This window comes from Balaenoptera musculus, chromosome 5, assembly GCF_009873245.2.
Source record: "Balaenoptera musculus isolate JJ_BM4_2016_0621 chromosome 5, mBalMus1.pri.v3, whole genome shotgun sequence".
Classification (NCBI taxonomy): Eukaryota; Metazoa; Chordata; class Mammalia; order Artiodactyla; family Balaenopteridae; genus Balaenoptera; species Balaenoptera musculus.
Window position 1 is genome coordinate 88,758,151 of NC_045789.1, and position 7,020 is coordinate 88,765,170.

Below are 7,020 nucleotides of genomic sequence, written 5' to 3' on the forward strand. Positions count from 1 at the left end.
AAGCCTCATAATTGGCCTCAGTTATTCTCGTACTGGGGCAGAGGGGCAACGGATGATATCTTTTCCAGTCAGTGACTAAGATGTCCTTTTCTGTCTTTACGATCCAACTGCCCTTATTAAGACTATCAGGTAGAATTTTGGAGTTTGGTTTTTAAAGTCATTGGGCTGTGGTAGTCTGCCCAGAAAAGAAAACTGAATAACATGAAATATTCTTTAGGTCACCGAACATATTACTAATTATACATACAGCAGGGAAAGGTATTTTGAATCCAATTCTCAATTTGGCTCTTAAGTTCTCTGCTGACAGATTCTCCCTCTATGTGATACTAGCCTTAGGAACTCTGTGTTCAACTATAAATCTTTTTATTTAGCTTTTTGCATTAGTTGACAAGTTGACCGAATATGAACTATTGAATACAGTTATGTTCAGCCAATAGGCACTTGATATGCAGAATGATAACTTTAAGTTTTTTCTAATGTTTTGCTGTAGCACATACCTCTATTGTGGTTCTGTTTCTCTAACCACTATAATAAGAACTGTAATTGAGGTCTAAGGTACGGGATGTGCTTTTATTTTTAGACTATATGGCTATGATACGTTTTAGTAAAATTAAAATTAAAACAAAGATAATTTTTTTAACCAGCAATGTTACTTTAATATTGAATTAGTAGCTCATCGTGAGTTAAATTCTTGTGTTCTTTCATAGAGGAAAATAGCCAACAATTGACAACAATGACAAACCCTGATGAGTCTCGTTGATAATACACTCAGAGAAATTTTTTTGAATACATCCACATTTGGTGCATATGAAAGTTGGGTTTTCTTTCCCAGTGTCTAAGATGTGCTAATTTCTGCCAAGCCCTTAAATGGTTTTGTTATGTTTTGCATTCATGAGGCTGACCTTATTTTGTAACTGAGTTTGCGTACACGGAAGTTTGATCATTTCAGAAGTTTGATACCCTCTGAATAATCTGATAAAAACAATTGAATATGCTGTTAACATATAACATAAAGAAATCCATCGAACAGTTCTTTTCCTTGTCTGTCAAATTGTGTTGATTATTTGTCTCTTGTGGCCGCTCAGTGTACAGGTCTAAGACTTACCCGCTGCTTTCTTTCGTGCCTTCCTTTTTACTTGCATGCTCTTTGTTGGCCATTATGGTAATATACACATGTAAGATGATGAGTTCAAGGCTAATGAATATATCTTTATAATTTTCCACCTAATATTCTACAGTTCAATCTAAGACCTTAAGCAAAATCTGGAAATGTTTATATGGTCTTGTTTTTATCAAGTGGTATCAACTTGAACTTTTAGAGAAATGTGAGGAAAGGCTATGTTCTTCATATTTATACATATAAATGTGTAATTGTGGGGGATTTTAGCTATTAGAATTGAAGCTGGTGTCAGCCTGCTAACCTGTATGTTATACTAAAATAAGAAGATGTTTCCAAAAATATTTTTGGTGTAGACTATGTATAAATAAAACTAAATTGTATAATTTATTACATGAAATAAGTTTGTAATAAATCATTGATAGTGCATTATGTTATTTTACCTAATCACTGCTCCAGATACAATCTGAAAGTACAGATAACTAACATTAAATTACTTGCCCATTTTTTGATTCAGTCAACAGTATTGACTTGCCCAGAAATCAGCAAGAAAAGGCATACTTTATAATGAGAATCATGAGTCACGGGGGTGGAGGCTAGATTATTTAAAAAACAAAACAAAACAAAACCCAGCAACCATTTCCCAAAGGATCTATTGACTATAGAAAGTTGGAGGCTTAGAAGTATTGAATCTTTTCTAAAGGAAACACCTTAATTAAAAATAAAATAGTGTCACTTCCTTCTTCAGCAAATTTCATTTTTAAATTGTACTATCTGAATTTTACATGTAGTTCTCATTTGATTTGGAATTAGATCTCTGCGCTGGTACTTATTGACCATGTGAGTTCACATATTTAACCTCTCTGAACCTCAGTCTCATCATATGTGAAATGGGTACAATCCTATAGGATTGAGAGTTAAATGAGATAACAAGTAAAGTGATTAACTCAGTGCCTAAAACATAGTGCTTGCCATTAATAACTGCTGTGGTGGTCTGCATAAAGCTATAATGTACCAATTTGTACTAGATTTAAATTAAATTTCAAAAATTAAAATTTCTTCATTAGTTTATTAGTAGAATGTTTTTTTGAGAGGGAGTCATCAATGAATTTTGTTCATCTCCAGTGGAAATTAAAAAGTATGTACTTGGGCTTCCCTGGTGGCGCAGTGGTTGAGAATCTGCCTGCTAATGCAGGGGACACGGGTTCGAGCCCTGGTCTGGGAAGATCCCACATGCCACGGAGTGGCTGGGCCCGTGAGCCACAACTACTGAGCCTGCGCGTCTGGAGCCTGTGCCCCGCAACGGGAGGGGCCGCGATAGTGAAAGGCCCGCGCACCGCGATGAAGAGCGATCCCCGCACCGCGATGAAGAGTGGCCCCCGCTTGCCGCAACTGGAGAAAGCCCTCGCACGAACCGAAGACCCAACACAGCCAAAAATAAATAAATAAATAAATAAAGTAGCTATAAAACGCAGCTTTCTTAAAAAAAAAAAAAGTATGTACTTGATTTTAGATGACGATCTTTTTTTTTCTTTTTCCAGAATTTTTCTACTTTTCTTTTTATGAGTTTCTTTTTGTTTTGTGTTTACACCTGAGTATTCTTTTTAAGAAACCTATTTAAAGTGCATTAACTATTTTATGTACCTGAAATTTCAGATCACAACCCAGCAAAAATGTACAGAGAAAGTTCATTCATTGTGACTTCCACATCAATTGTATTATCTGACCAAAGTTTTTGGTATAGTCAGCAGACCCGCAAGCATAGCAGTTTATTATATTTAGCCCTATTCTTAAATGAATTTATAGTAGAATGACATCATGGCTCCCAAGTTTAGCAGACCTCTTTCCTGAACTCCACACCTTGGAATTCTCCTCTTTTCCTCTTTCTCACAGCCTACATCTCATCCATCAAGAAAGAGCTACCTTAAAAAGTTATCTAGGATCAAACCGCTTCTCACCTCCTCCGCTGCTACCAGCCAAGTCGCAACCACCAATGTTTCTTGTCTGGATTATTTTGGTACTTCACCTCCACCCGCCCCCCACAAGAAGTCTCCCTGCTTTCTCCTCATGCCCCATTACAGTCTATTCTCAACACAACAGCCAGGGTGATCCTATTGAGACATGTATCGTGGTCTCTTATCTGCTCAAACTCTTGCAGTGACTTCTCGTATCATTGAGTATAAGCCAAAGTCCTTGCTATGTCTCCAGAGGCCCTACAGCATCTGGCTATCCTACTCCAACCCCCTTTATCTGACTCTTTTCTTCCTACTCTTCACCCTTGCCTCCTCCAGCCAAACTGGCCATCTTGCTGTTCTTCAAACACGCTAGCTGCACTTTGCCTCGGAGCCTTGGTTCCAGCTATTCCCTCTGCCTGGCAACATCTCAACCCAGATGCTTGGTTAACTCACCTCTTTCACGGTTTTAATCAAAGTTACCCTTTCCGATGAGGTCTACCCAGACTACCCTCCCTTTTTCGTACTGGTAGTTACCTCCCCCACTTTAGCGTTGTTTAAAAATTTTCTTAAAGTTGAAAGTGGAGCCTCAATTTTACTGTGCCTAAGAATCACATGGGGTTCTTGTTAAAATGCAGATTTGAGTTCAGTAGATCTGGGGTGAGGCTGGCATTTATAGCCAACCCACAGGTGTTACAGATACTATTGGCCCATGGACCACACCGAAGAGTGAAGATCTAGCATACTATGTAACACATATTTATTACGTTCAACTGTTGATGTCTCTCCCTCTGGCTAGAACATAAGCTCCCCCAGGGCAGGATCTTTGTCCTCTCACGTATTCCCAAGTACCTATGCGGCACCTGGCACATGACAGACAAGATATTTGTTGTATGAATGAATCAGTAGGCATTATTAAATATATAACTATGTGAAATCCCATCATGTCTGATTGAATCTATTCAGTGGTTTTCTGTTGCTTCTAGTACAAACTCCAAAAATCCTACTTGGTGTGGCAGACACAAAGAGGTCCTGCTCCAATCTCGCCGTCAAGAAAAGATTTGCTACCCAGCTGCAGGAGTGTGCTTAGCGAACAACCTCCCTGCTGTTTGCTCCTTCAAGGTTAGCTCTAACCTCAGTTTTTGAGACAAAGTCACACCCTTTGGACAATTTCTGAGCAAGGCGGTAAGCACAGGGACCTGGCTAGTTCCACCCCAATCAGGACTCCTCTAAAAGCCACTCTTTGCTTCAGGGCCCACGACGGGGCTGGCTGAACTTTGTGGTGTCTGCATCACAGCCTGATGGCTCCCCTGCCCCAGGCTGCTTCCTTCCTTTTCTTTTACAAGCGTTATTCCCCCGTAAACCTTGTGAACCCTTAACCTTGTCTCAGCATCTGCTTCCCGGAGAATCTAGCCTACGACAGACACTCGTGGCCTCCAAGGTGGGCTGCACTCCCCTGCCTACCTTTCTAGTCTCCTTTATCTCCCACTCCTCTTCTCCCTTGCTCCAAACAGACCCACCAAACCCCAGAGTGCACCCACTTATTACTATTTAAATAATAATGTTTAAATCTAATTTATAGTTGCTCATTAGCTTAATAAATCTTTCATTTGTTGGCCATCAGAGATTATGATGTGGTTTTAGTCTGGCGTAGATTTTTAGCATTTCAGAATTTAAAATACTAATTACTAATTACTAAATTTTAAATACGGGGCAAGACAATGATTTAGCACACCTTCGATAAGTGGTTCGTATACTGTGAGAGAAGTAAATCATCCACTGAGCTTTTAGGAAGAGTTCTGTTCCAGGTACTATAGCGACTGTGACGTAATTAAGAGGCCAGACTTCCACCTGGGCTGAGTGACAGTACACAAGTTACTTTTGACTCATCTGTAAAATGGGAATAATAATATCTAAAAAAGTTGAAATAAAGATCAAATGTAATCATGTGTGTGAAGTACCTAGCAAGGAGTCTGATAAACAGCAAGTGCTTTTGAGAGTAGCTATTGCTACATGGCAGTTAGCTACAACAAAAAAAATGGGGAAGACTTTCAATAAAATAGCTCCAGAAATAGTCTTTTAAAAATATAGCTGTGTTAAACAGAGACAACAAACTTATGGTTATTAAAGGGGAAGGGGGGAGGGATAAATTAGGAGTTTGGTATTAACATATACATACTACTATAAAAACCAACAAGGACCTACTGTACAGCACAGGGAACTATACTCAATATTTTGAGTATAAGGAAAAGAATCTGAAAAACAATATATATATTATATAAAACTGAATCACTTTGTTGTATACCTGAAAGTAACACAACATTGTAAATCAACTATACTTCAATTTTAAAAAGTGTAGCTGTGTTTATTGACCTGATCGTGATTAAATCCTATTAGGTCAGATGAAAAAAAGAAAATTGAGACTGGAACTGTATTGAGTTCTTGTTTCAAGTGGCTGTTTTCCTTGTGGCCCCTTCCCTCCCTCCTCTCCCCTATGCTCCTGTCTTATTTGCCACTGTTGGATTCATTTCTTTGTCTTAAGTCTTTCTTTCTCCTGTTAAAATGTAGATACATCAGGAAATAGATAACTGCTATTTATCCTTATCAGTTAGTGACATCTTAGTTTGTATGAGTTTATCAGATGTTTCCCTAAGAGTGGGTTATTAAAAAAAACTTATTATAGAAAATTTCAAACGTATACAAAAGTAGAGCAAACCATATAATGAGGCCCAGTATTCATCACTCATCTTTGGCACTTGTCAAGTCCAATTTCATGTCACCTCTACCACCCTCTTATTTGAAAGCAAATCTCAGACATTTCAAGGTGTAGCTCACATTTCAATATGGATCTCCTAAGTAAAGGACTCATTTTTTAAAAAGTCACAATACTATTATCACCCCCCCAAATTAACATAATATCTTGATATCATCAAATATGCTATCATTGTTCATTTCTCTAATTACCGTTTTTTTTTACATTTGAGTCATGATCCAAATAAGATCCCCTAAGGGTAGATTTTAGTGGAAAAGGGAGAAGAGGTGAGAAACAGATGGCTTGAGGAACCAGAGAAAATTAGACAAGTGCAGAGAGAAGAAGGCTTGAGATGGTGTTTTTCTAACGACTTTCCCATGGATTAATAATACTGGATTTATGAAGGATATACTCCAAATGGGCTCCTAAAGATCTTCCAAGGTGCTGGAGAAATTCCCATTTGAGCTGCTCCAGGTTTCACTGGTTATCATAAGAAATGGACTTCAGTCCATAGTCGTGTATAACAATTCAATTTCAATGCCAACTTCCTTAACATAAGGCTGCGAATTAGAACCCCAAATTAGATTAAGCCTATAAGGCAGTGGGGGTAATCATTCTAGATATATAGAGGGAACCCTTATTCTAAATAAATGTGTTGAAGGCTAATTGAGTCATTGTGTTGGGCTCCAGCCAGCCAGGTTTAATGAGCAGTGGAAGGTTGAGTACCATCTCAAAACCAGTTTTCAGAGAAGGGAGGCAGACAGGGCCCCCCTCCGGGATGGATCAGAGGAGCTGAGTGTGGTACTCAATGGGAAGAATGTCTAATGTATCTCATGGACCACTTTAGAGAGACAGGAACTTTTAGGAAGTACTTGGGGCTTTTGACCAGATAAAAAGCTGAGAGAGTGTTTTTTCCACACTTCCCCCTCCAAAAAATGTGCTCATAGGCAGTAAATTGGTCCTTTACACCATAAAGGCAGAAAGTACTTTTAGCTAGAAAGCTGTCAAAAAACAAAAACAAAAAGAGAACAGAACAAAACAAAACAAAAGCAAAACCTCTCCTTGAAGAAGTTAACCTGGAAATGAAACTCCCCCTTTTAAGCTTTCCCCAGTAAGAACACAAGTTCTGAGAATGGCTGACTACCCAAAGTCACACAGCTAATTAAGGTCAGAACTGAGGCAGGAGCCACCTACCGACC